This window comes from Macaca fascicularis, chromosome 8 (assembly GCF_037993035.2).
Source record: "Macaca fascicularis isolate 582-1 chromosome 8, T2T-MFA8v1.1".
NCBI lineage: Eukaryota > Metazoa > Chordata > Mammalia > Primates > Cercopithecidae > Macaca > Macaca fascicularis.
The window spans coordinates 120,971,778-120,984,496 of record NC_088382.1 but is presented as its reverse complement, the minus strand read 5'-3'; the positions used below and the strand labels follow the sequence as shown (position 1 = coordinate 120,984,496).

General features: G+C 34.7%; 1 long non-coding RNA gene across 1 annotated transcript in view; it reads right to left on the bottom strand.

The window, feature by feature from the left end:
• The window catches only part of LOC123575255 (uncharacterized), a 90,460-nt gene extending 78,223 nt beyond the window's left edge, over positions 1-12,237 (bottom strand). Inside the window, exons 1-2 of the long non-coding RNA XR_006700489.2 lie at positions 12,183-12,237; positions 81-145 (exon numbers count right to left, since the gene is read on the bottom strand). This is a non-coding gene — a long non-coding RNA (uncharacterized lncRNA). The remainder of the gene's footprint in view (positions 1-80; positions 146-12,182) is intronic.
• Between the last annotated feature and the right edge of the window lie 482 nt (positions 12,238-12,719).

Here is a 12,719-nt window from a genome sequence, read left to right as displayed (position 1 = left end):
ATTTGACCTTATAACTTAATAACTTAAAATGTAGCAATTACATATTTTAATTCCACTACCATGATACTTACTATACTTACCTTTTGAGAGTTAGAATCGTGTTTGTCCTGATGATGTGGAGGAGCTTGTAGTTAGTTTAGAGGATCTTTGAGGAATATAAATGTTTAAGATAAACATATAAAACCTAGAATCAAGAAAAAGACCTTTTTCAGAAGATGAAACTGTTACTCAGGTTACTTGACTGGGAGTTCCCAGACCTCCAGTTTCAATCCTCCCTTCAGCCTTCAATCCCTAAGAGACATCCAGCCCCAGCAATTGGATTGGGCAGGCTGTCTTGACGCACCATGGTGCTGAATGCTTGAGGACATGTTTCAAGAGATGGCCGGGGTTAGTGTGTGTCATCACATTTAAGGGGAGATCAAGAGACAAAAGACTGCCCTGCTGGAGCTGTGTGGTCTTCTCCAAGTGAGAGCTGCTGGCCATAGGACTACTTTGCTTTCAGGGGAAAAGGAGGAATTCATTTTCAGTAGCCACAAGAAAAGCAGTTTCTTTTCAGAAGCAACGAAGTAACTTAACAGAAAAACTGAAAGAAACCACAGATCTTTTGAAAGAAGCAGCAGGCTGCAGCCTAAATTGTGAACCAGACTAAAAACTCCCTACAGGAGACAGTGAACCTGCTCACACATCCAGCACATCACCACCACAACCACCATCTGAGAAAGCCATTGCACAAAGATTCTCTATAACCAAGGGATTCATACCGAGTCTGCACCACTGAAAGCACACGGAGCTGCAGCTAGGTGACAATAAACTATAAACATTAAAGTCACATCCTTAAGGGAAAACAGAAATTAAAAAGACAACCTAGCTCAATCAAAAATGAGTTCAAACGTCATTAGAAGAATAGTCTGTCCACATGAGAAGGAGCCAGAAAAATAATTCTGGCAATATGAAAAACAGGGTCTAAAACATCCCCTAAAATATCAAACTATCTATCTATTAGTGTATCCAAATGAAACTGTAGAAACATCAGATAAATAATTCAAAGCATTAATTATTAAGTTACTCAAATAAATACAAGAAAAAGGTGAAAGCCAACATAAACAAATTTTTAAAAATCAGGATATGAGTAAGAATATTTCTAAACAGATAGATATTTTAAAGAAAAACCTACCAGAATTTCTGAAAATGTGAAGACACATTTAGGGAAATATAAAATGCAGTGGAAAGCTCAAACAATGGAATAGACCAGGTAGAAGAAATATTTTCATTGTTGTGTCTTTTGAATTAAGCCAATCAGACAAAATAAACAAAAATGGATTTAAATAAATGAACCGTCTCCAAGAAACATGGGGTTAAATAAAATAGCCAAACCTAAAAAATACAGGTGCTCCTGAGAGAGAAGAAAAAGTAAAACTTTGGAAAATCTATTTGAGAGACTAATTAAGGAAAACGTACCTTGCCTTGCTACAGATTTAAATATCCAAATACAATAAGCCCACTGCAAAAGGGGACTCACTGCAAAAGGAACACCACCAGGCTTATGGTCATCAGTCTATCTAAAGTCAATGGGAAGAAAATAATTCTAGAAGCAGGAAGGAAAAAAAATAATCAGATAACCTATAAAGGAAAAACTACCAGTCTAGCAGGAGACCTCTCTGTAGAAACTTTACAATCCAGAAGGGCTTGAGGTCTTATCTTTTGTCTCCTTAAATGGAGTAACAATCCTCCAAGAATTCTGTATCCAGCAAAACTAAGTTTCATAAATGAAGGAGAAATAAAGTCTTTGTCAGACAAGCAAATGTGGAGTGAAATTATTAATACTAGATCAATCCTACAAGAAATACTAAAAGGTGTTCTAAATCTTGAAATACAAGGTTAATACACACCAGAATAGAAACTCCTGAAAGCATAAAATCACAACACTTATAAAACAACAACACAAAGAAGAAAACAAAGTCACTAGTTCACAATCGACATGATGACTGGAACAGTATCTCACATCTCAATATTAACATTGAATGTAAATGGTCTAAATGATCCACCTTAAATATACAGATTGGAAGAATGAATTTAAAAATTCACAAATCAAATAGCTGCTGTCTTCATAAGACAAACCTAACATGTAAGGATTCTTATAGACTCAAGGTAAAGGGGTGAAAAAAGATATTTCACACAAATGGAAACTGAAAGTGAACAGGGGTAGCTGGTCTTATATTGGATAAAACAGACTTTAAAGCAACAACAGTAAAAAAAAAAAAAAAAAAGAAAAAAAAAGAAAAGACAAAAAAAGGCCATTACATAATGACAGAAGGATCAATTCAACAAAAGGATATAATAATTATACATATATATGCACTTAACTCTGAAGTTCCAGATTCATAAAGTAATTACTACTGTGGTAGGAAAAGAGATAGCAGCACGATAAGAGTGGGGGATTTCAGCACTCCACTGACAGCACTAGAAAGATCATAGAGGCAGAAAGTCAACGAAGAAATACTGGATTTAGACCGGGCGCGGTGGCTTATGACTGTAATCCCAGCACTTTGGGAGGCTGAGGTACGCGGATCACCCGAGGTCAAAAGTTCAAGACAAGCCTAACCAACATGGAGAAATCCTGTCTGTACTAAAAATACAAAATTAGCCAGGCATGGTGGCACATGCCTCACATGTCTGTAATCCCAGCTACTCAGGAGGCTGAGGCAGGAGAATCGCTTAAACCCATGAGGCAGAGGTTGTGGTGACCTAAGATCACACTATTGCTCTCCAGCCTGGGAAATGAGTGAAACTCTGTCTCCAAAAAAAAAAAAAAAAAAAAAGGAAGAAAGAAAGAAAGAAATACTGAATTTAACCTGTACTCTAGAACAAATGGACCGAACAGATATTTACAGAGCATTCTACCCAAAAACTACATTAGCACAAGGAACATTCTCCAAGATAGACCATATGAGAAGCCACAAAATAAAGTATCAATAAACTTAAGAAAATAGAAATCATATTAAATATCTTCTTAAGCCACAGTAAAATAAAACTAGAAATAAGTCAAAAAGAACTCTCAAAACTATTCAAATACATGGAAATTAAACAATCTACTCCTGAATGATTTCAGGATTAATGAAGAAATCAAGATGAAAATTAAAAATTTTGAAATGAATGCCAACAGTGACACAATTTATCAGAATCTGTGGGATACAGCACAATGCTAAGAGGAAAGTTTATAGTGCTAAATGTCTAAATCAGAAAAATCTGAATTATCAGAAATTCACATCCTAACATCATACCATACCACAAGGAACTAGAGAAACAAGGAAAAACCAAACCCCCAACTATCAGAAGAAAATAAATACAAAAATCAGAGCAAAACTAAATGAAATTGAAACAAAAAAGTACAAAAGATCAATGAATATACCACTGATTATTTGAAAAGATAAACAATATTGATAGACCACTAGCTAGATTAAAAAAAAATAAAGAGAGAGAAAATTAAATAAGCTCAATCAGAAAGGAAGATCACAAATGACATCACAGGAATAAAAAATATCATTCCAGACTGATATGAACACCTCTATGCACACAAACTAGAAAGACTAGAGGAAATTTATAAATTTCTAAAAACATGCAACATTTTCCCCAACCCTCAGCTTAAATCAGAAAAAAATAGAAATTCCAAACAGACCAATAACAAGCAGTGAGATTGAGTCAGTAATAAAATAAAGAAATCCAAAAACAACAACAAAAAAAGCCCAGGAACAGATGAATTCATTTGATTTATTCCAGGCATTCAAAGAAGAATTGGTATAAATTCCACTAAAACTATTCCAAAAGATTGAAAAGATTTCAAAAATCCTTCTTAACACATTCTATGATGCCATTATCAATCACCCTGATACCAAAGCCAACAAAGGACATAACGACAAAAAACTGCAGACCAATATATCTGATTAATATAAATGCAAAACTTCTCAACAAAGTACTAGCAAACTGAATTCAACAGTACATAAAAAAAAAATCACCATGATCAAGTGAGTTTCATTCCAGTGATATAGGGATAGCTCAACATATGCATATACAAGTCAATCATGTTATTCATCACATAAACAGAATTAAAAACAAAAACCATATTGTCATCTCAGTAGATCCAGAAAAAGCATGGAATAAAATCCAGCATACTTTATGATATAAAATCTCAACAAACTAGCCATAGAAGGAACATATATGAAAGTAATAAAAGTCATATATTACAGATCCACAGCCAACATCATGCTGAATGGGAAAAAGTTGAAACACTTTTTTTCTAAGAATTAGAAATAGACAGGGATGCCCATTTTAACCATTTCTATTCAAAGTAGTACTGGAAGTCCTGGCTAGAACAATCAGGCGAGAGAAAGAAATAAAGTGCATCCCAACTGGAAAAAAGGAAATCAAACTATCTCTGTTTGCCAATGATATGATCTTATACCTAGAAAACTCTAAAGATTCATCCAAAGCACTCTTGTATCTGATAAATGAAATAAGTAAAGCCTTAGGATAAAAAATCAATGTACAAAAATCAGTAGCATTGCTATACACCAACATTGACCAAGCCGAGAATCAAATCCAGAACTCAGTCCCTTTAAAATAGCTACAAAAACAATTGAAATATAATTAGCAAAAGAGGTGAAAGATCTCTACAAAGAGAACTACAGAGCACTACTGAAAGAAATAATAGATGACAAACAAATAGAAATATATTTCATGGTCAAAGATCGGAAGAATCAATACTGTAAAAATGCCTGTACTGACCAAAGCAATCCATAGATTCAATGCAATTCCTATCAAAATACCAACATCATTTTTCGCAGAATTAGAAAAAGCAATCCTAAAATTAATACGGACCCAAAGAAGAGCCCAAATACTCAAAATAATCCTAAGCACAAAGAACAAATCTGAAGGCATCATATTACCTGACTTCAAATTATACTACAAGCCTATAGTAACCAAAACAGCATGGTACTGGTATAAAAGTAAATACACAGACCAATGGAAGAGAATGGAGAACCCAGAAAAAAAACTCAAACATTTACAACCAACTGATCTTTGGCAAAGCATCCAAAAACAAATTGGGGAAAATGCATCATATTTAATAAATAATGGTGGGAAAACTGGATAGTCACATATAGAAGAATGGAACTGTATCCCTCGCTTCCACCTTATACAAAAATCAATTCAAGATAAATCGAGGACTTAAATCTGAGGCCTAAAACCATAATAATTCTAGAAGATAATCTGGGAAAATGTATCTTCTGGATATTGGCTTGGACAAATAATTTATGTTTAAGACCCCCAACAGCAAGTGCAATAAAAACAATAGTAATTAAATGGGAATTAATTAAACTAAAACGTTTCTGTACAGCCAAATGAATAATTATCAGCATAAACAGAAAACCTTCAGAATAGGAATATTCACACACTATGCATCTGACAAAGGACTAATATCCAGAATCCACAAGGAATTCAAAGAAATCATCTGGAAAAAAAAATCCCATCAAAGAGTGGGCAAGATACATGAATAGATATTTCTCAAAATAATATGTATAATGTCCAACAAATACGTGAAAAAATGCCCAACATCACTAATCATCATGGAAATGCAAACTAAAATTACAATGAAATACCACCTTACCCTACCCAGAATGGCTATTCTTAAAAAGTTAAAAAAACAATAGATGTTGGTGTGTATGTGGTAAAACAGGAATGCTTTTACACTGCAGGTAGGAATGTAAATTAGTAAAACCTCTAAAACCTCTATTGAAAACAGTATGTAGATTTCTCAAAGAACTGAAATTAGATCTACCATTCTATTCAGTAATACCACTACTGAGTACCCAAAGGAAAAGTACTATATCAAAAACGCATCTGTGCACATGTTTATCACAGCACAATTCACAATTGGAAAGATATGGAATTAATCTAAGTGCCCATCATCCAATGAGTGGATAAAGAAAATATTTTTGTATAAAAACAGTATATATATATTTATTTATAAACATAAATATATAAATACATATATTATATATATTTACATATATATTTTTGTGTATGTCCATGTCCCCCAGAACTCCCCTGAGGTTGTAGGCTCTTGAGATAATCCTTAGGAGATATATATGTGCGTGTGTGTGTGTGTTTATATATATATATGTATATATATGTCTTGAAATACTTCTCAGTCATAAAAAGAACAAAATAATGTCTTTTGCAGCAGCTTGAATGGAACTAGAGGTCATTATTCTAACTGAAGCAACTCAGCAATGGAAAACCAAATATTCTATTTTCTTACTTACAAGTAGGAGCTAAGCTACAGGTACACAAAGGAATATAGAGTGGTATAACAGAGTTTGGAGACTCAGAAGGGGGCAGGGTAGGAGGGGGATGAGGGACAAATAACTGTCTATTGGATGCAATGTGTACTACTCAGGTGACAGGTGCACTAAAATCCTAGACCTCACCAGTGTACAATTCATCCATGTAACCAAAAATTCCACTGGTACTCCAAGGCTATTTAAAAAAAAAAAAAAAAAGAAGAAGAAGAAACTCTCTCTCTCTCTCTCTCTCTCTCTCTCTCTCTCACACACACACACACACACACACACACACACACACGAAGATGAAATTATTTTTTAATGCAAAAAAGATGTTATCAGATCCACAGAGAAGGACATAAAATCTAAGCCAAATAGATTTTGCAGACTTGAACATAAAATGTGTTCCCATTTCTAGTTAGAATATAGAGGAATGAGGAAGTCCTTCTTGTCTTCCAAAATAACAAGATAAAGAATAAAAACTTCACCTTATATTATTTTCCCCCCACTAATAGCATTTATTTATTACAAGATGCTTAAAGATAAAGACACTTCTCATTGGATTTCAGGAAAAAAACGTAAAACATTGGGGAAATCTCCCATTCCCCAAGACGTTGTTTCTGATGCCCAAAGTCACATGGTGCCTTGTCTCCTGGGTGGGCATACCCTTAGGTTAGGCTAATGACCTTGCCCAGGAAAAGACTGCTGCATATGAAGTGGTCAAAGATCATCACAATGAAGGGCCTGTTGAAAATGATAATGAGAGGCTTGAACGTCAACTTTAGGACATCCCCAGTGGTGGCAGCTGCCTCACTCTTCTCATCAAGTTGCAGCATGGACTTATGGACCACCTTTTACATCTTCAGCTTGACCTCTTGGGTGATGTCTGAAAAGTTTTCCTGGTTGGTGAAAAAGTCTGCAATGTCTGTGTCCCTCAGAACTCCCCTGAGGCTGCAGGTTCTTGCAATGATAAGCCTTAGGATTTACAAACCAATTTGCTCATTGGGAGTGGGCAGATGGGATTGGATATTCCTGAAGCTGGACCTGACAGAGAAGAGAGCAGCAGCTCATCTCACAGCCAAACCCTCATTGATCCCTCATGTGATCCCTTCACCTCCTGCATCCAGTCTGACAAGCTTTTTGGGGACAGAGGAAGGGACAGGGTAAGAAGCAGGATCTGCCTCTTTCGTCATCTTACAAGCACCTTTCTCTTGGGGCCTCTGAATTACAAATTACTTTATCCTTAACAATTCTTTTGAGGCTGATTCACCTGAGATACAGCTGGTCCAATAAGCATTTAAGACAATGCTCCCCAGAGCACCCCCTGCAAGAAGCAGAGGAGTAAAGGGAGCATCCAGCTTGGAGCAACAGTACTAGCCTCAGCCATGCTGCTAACCCTGTGACTTCACTCAGGTCTTACCCCTCTCTGTGCTAGTGCCTTCTTTCATGCAATAAGATTGTTGAATACAGCTGTCTCAGGGCCCTTGAGTGCTAAAGCTCAATGTTTCTGCAAGATGATTCAGCTGACTGTCTCCAGTAGACAAAGCAGATATAATTTCTAGAAAGGTAATTGGAATTATGCTTGAAGGTAGAGAATAAATATAGGACTAGGGTAAGCATCTACACTTTTTAGCATATTAAAGCTTTTATTTTATTTTATTTGTACTGTAAAGGGAGAGAAGATGTCTGAAACTCTGAAACTGAAGAGGAACAGTGAAAGGAAACAGACTGTCCAGCAGGTAGAAAGGAAGGCATGAGACCCTCTCTTCATTCAGCCAAAGCAGCCCTGTAGGAAGCCTGGAGATGGGCAGCTAGCCAGTGTGAATTTTAAGCCTTATTGTTCAAAAGGTATTGAAGCATTAAAAAATGAGTCAGATGAAAAAAGAAGAAAGAATAAACAGCAAAGCAGTTAATTCAATCTATCCATATAGTTACATTAAATAAGATGGAAGTAAAGTTTTCAATCAAAAAGCTTTAAGACTAAGATTTACATAGATTCTATTAATACTTTGTAAGAATAAATATAAACATAAGCATTTTTATGAAAAATCAGAGACTTTCAGATAAAAGCAAAACCCATCTATACATGTTTTTGTTTTTTTATTAAGTACATTTGGAAAGTAAAACCATGAAAAAAATGCAAACACTATGAAAATTGGTGTGGCTATGCCAAAGTCAGAAAAATAGACTACAAAACTGTGAGTATTACCACAGATTAAGAGGACGTGTAACAAAATAATTGATTAATCAAAGAGATACAATAATCTTAAATAAGTGTATACTTAAAAAGAGATTTCAAAGTACACGAAACAAAATTTCATGCACCTAGAGTACAAAAGTAAAAGTTCACAGAATTTTTCACCCTAACTCAGTAATTTATAAAATAAATAAAGAGGAAAAATAAGTATAAAGAAGATATGAACAGCGCTGTCAACTATGGACCAAAGAAAAAAATCACAGAGGAAATTAGGAAATAGCCTAACAGTGTAAATGAAAACAAAACTCAGACTTTTATGCTATAAAATTAACCAGCTATTAGAAGAATAGGTATAGCTTTAAATCTTTCTGGTGGGAAAGAAGAAACATATAAACATCGATGAAATAGGCATACGTCTTAGAAAGCCTGAAATAAAAAGCCAAAATAAATCCAAAGTGGATAAAGGAAACACCAAAACATATTGAAAAAAAGAGTGGACATAAATTAATGGGGAAAATGAATAATAGAGAAAACCTATAAAATGAAAATCTAGTTCTTTGAAAAGACTAACAAAATTGATAAAATTCTAATTTCACTTATTAAGAAAAAAGAGAGAGAGACAAAATATACCAGTATATAAAAATAAACAAAATATACCAGTTTATAAAAAATAAACATCAGATAGCACTAGAGGTACTACAGAATTTAAGCTGATAATGGGTGATTATATAAACTAATTGGTGCCATATGATTGTTTAATTTATCTAAGCAAGTTTCTTCTAAAACATAAATTATCAAACTGAAATAAGAATAGTAAATCTGAGTAGTTTTACCTTTCTAAATAAATAGAATTTGCTTTTGAACATAATTTTAGAGTGAAAACTCAGGCCCAAATAGCATAATTGCTGGATTCTAGCAAATATTTAAACAATAAAAAGATCAATCATACATAAAATCTTTTAGAATTGGGAGTATACTTATTCCTTACCTGACCAAAATCTTTGGTCTAAAACAAGCAACGATATTTTGGCACCGAGTGAAGGGTAGTAAACCCTTATATTTCCAGTCTTTGGCAAAAGTACACTATTTTTGAGAGTGGGACAGAAGCAAAAACTGTTAACTCATAGAGGAGCAAAAAGAAACCAGTTTGTACACAGGATCCTGCTCTGGTAAAAAGAAAAAAGTAAGCTCCACTCTACTGGGGGAATGTCAGAAAATGTTTTCTTCCCACAAATACAAGGCAGAAAGATCTAAACTTACTATAGAAAAATTTTAAAAATTGACCTTTCAACTTTGTAAATTCCATGCCCATTGATATACAACTGAAATATAATAATGTATAAAATTTCTTTAGCGTTAGAAAATTTTTTAAAATGTACTGTCCAATGTCTTTTCAAAATAAAATTTCCATCAATAAATTAATTGAAATTAATCATATACAATATATTTTGTATTAACGAGTCATTTATACCATCTTAGTGTAACATTTAATATGCATGTAATAAATTTTAGAATATGCCATAATTAATTGTGGAATTATTGATTAATTTTGTTTCCTTCTTTCTTGCACAGTAGAGAATAACCTAGACCTATGGCTATCTAGATATAGAATATATTTTTCATCTCTTTAAACAAATTGCTACTTTTGATCATATGTCTAAGTTCGTACAACTGAAAACTAAGTAAAAGTATTGTGTGCCATTTCACCTGACTCAATTTAAAGAAAATTTATCCCCTAGATTTTCAACTCCTCTTTTCCTGAGATCCAGATCCTGAACGTGCCAGAAAACACTTTTGCCTTTGTAAAACCTTCTGACAAATCGACCTTGGGGAAATACTTACATGTTCTTTTCCTCAGTTACCTGAACTATAAAAGTAGTAGAGTACCTGAAACTAGATTTACCATATGCATTAAAACATTAGAAAACTGAACAGTTATTGGTCAGCAGGAGGACATGACTGTGATCCCTGAAAGTGAAAAAAGCCCCCCAAAACTGGAGGTGCATATTAACACTGCCCTGACTTTTTGCCTGAGGATATTTTTCAATCCCCACATCAGAAAGGAGAAGCCTAAGTAGACAATGGCCATCTCAGAGCCTCGGAGACAGAGACTGGAGTTTGAAATGTAAAATAGTACCTGGAAATTGTAGGCATGATATCTGACTTGAGGGAGAACTATAGAATGAGCTAAACTACAATAAATCTTCTGGATTCTTTGACTTAAAATATTCTGATCATGCATAAATGCCACCAGCACCCCTCAAAACAAGCAAACAAACAAACAGCTGCCAATCATGACTGATGCCCAGAGCTCACATAGAGTGTGAGAAGATTAAGTTCATATAGCCAGAATCAAGAGAGCTCATTGAGCATTTGGAGCAATCAGTAGAGAACTAGGAATAAACATGCTTTAGCAGTAAGGGGAAATTAAGCCAAGTAAAGGCCACTGCAGACTTCACTAACAAAATTTATAAACAAGCTCCTTAACAGTGGATCTGATTTGCTAGTAACTTGATAGTTACATTAAAGGAAGAAAAGCAAATCTAAACTGCAACAATCTAACAACAATGCCTGTGTCTAATTATATATTATTATAAATTAAAGAAACAGAAAAAATTTAGTCATAATCAGGAGGAAATTATGAATTAACATAAACAACTGACAGAAGGGCTTAAAAAAAATGACAGAGATGGGACTGACAATGACATTAAGGAGCTATAGCTAATATAAATGTGCTTGATACTTTTAACAATGAGTGAATATAACAAGACTAGAATGAGAAACAGATGGGAAAGGTAGAAATGAAAATAAAATGTCTTAAGTGAAATTTTTCTTAATTAGATCACATGAGAGGTGGCAGAAGGAAAAAAATCACTAAGCTATGTGACAACAATAGCACCTACCTAAACTGAATCACAAAGAGAGAAAGGAAAAAAAATAAAATATAAACAGATTGTCACTAATCTATAGCATCTTATCAAGCCACCCAATATAAATGTTCCCGTAGTTCCCTAAGGGAGGGGCACATAAAAATATATATGAATAAATAATACCCTAAAAGTTTCCTGTTCTGAAGGAAAATGTACCAAAACTAGGAGATCAACAAACACTAAGTAAAATAAATCCAAAGAATATCACACAAAATCACATCATAATCAAATTCATAAAAGAAAGATATAAAGAAAAACTGTTAGAATTTTGATATGAAAATACAATGCATACAAAGGAACAGTCTTAAATTCTGACCTGAGACTTCTCCTCAGAAAATAAGCAATTCAAATAACAGCAAAGAAGCATCTTTAATGTGCCAAACGAAAAGAAAGAACTGTCAATCAACTCTTTAAATACATAGTTAATGTATGCTTTAAAAGGTAATGTGAAATGAAGACATTAACAGATGGGCAAAAGCAGAGAGATGATGATGCCTGGAGAACTGCACTGCAGGAAATGCTGAAGGCAAACACTTCCATCTCCTGCATAGCATGTAGAAAACCAGAAAGTACATCATTCCCACCCTGACAACTAGACACAGCTGGGTAATCTATAAAATAATAACTTTTTCTAAACCTGGCAGAGACCTGAGTTCATATGACAATCAACCAGCCTGAAAGCTAAAGAAGCCAGCACCTAAAATGAGCACTGCAAACCTTTGGCAGCAGGAGGAGGACAAAGTCTTCAGACAGGCAGGAAAGAAGAAATTGCTAAAATGTTTACTGAATTGCCAAAGGCCAAATGTGATCTAGTATGTGAGTATAGAAGCCCAGAGGAATTTCTACGACGTTGAAGGCTATTCTCCAAAGATCTCCCTGAGTTCTCATGAGAAAGATGGAGGGCTGGGAATGTCCAGAAAAAGCTTCTCTTGCTGGAGCAGGAGTGGGAAGAAGAGTGACATTGCTGTAAGAAAGGCACAGTATCTTGCCTCGTTCTTTCTACTCTGAGTAACAAAAACAGTTGAGGTCCTTCAGGAAGGGCAACAAATTCTGTTGCCGTCGGTGCACACATGAAGACTCACAACAGCTGGGAGAAGGAGAGACAAATAAAATGTCCGACGTCTCAAGGTTGGGCAAGAAACCATCCTGTGTTCAGGCTGTTAGAGAGCCTGCATCCCCCATTTTACTGGTTCAGCCTGAGTTTTTTTGCTTTTGTTTTTGTTTTTCACGCCTCGTGTTACTAAATGTGCGGTC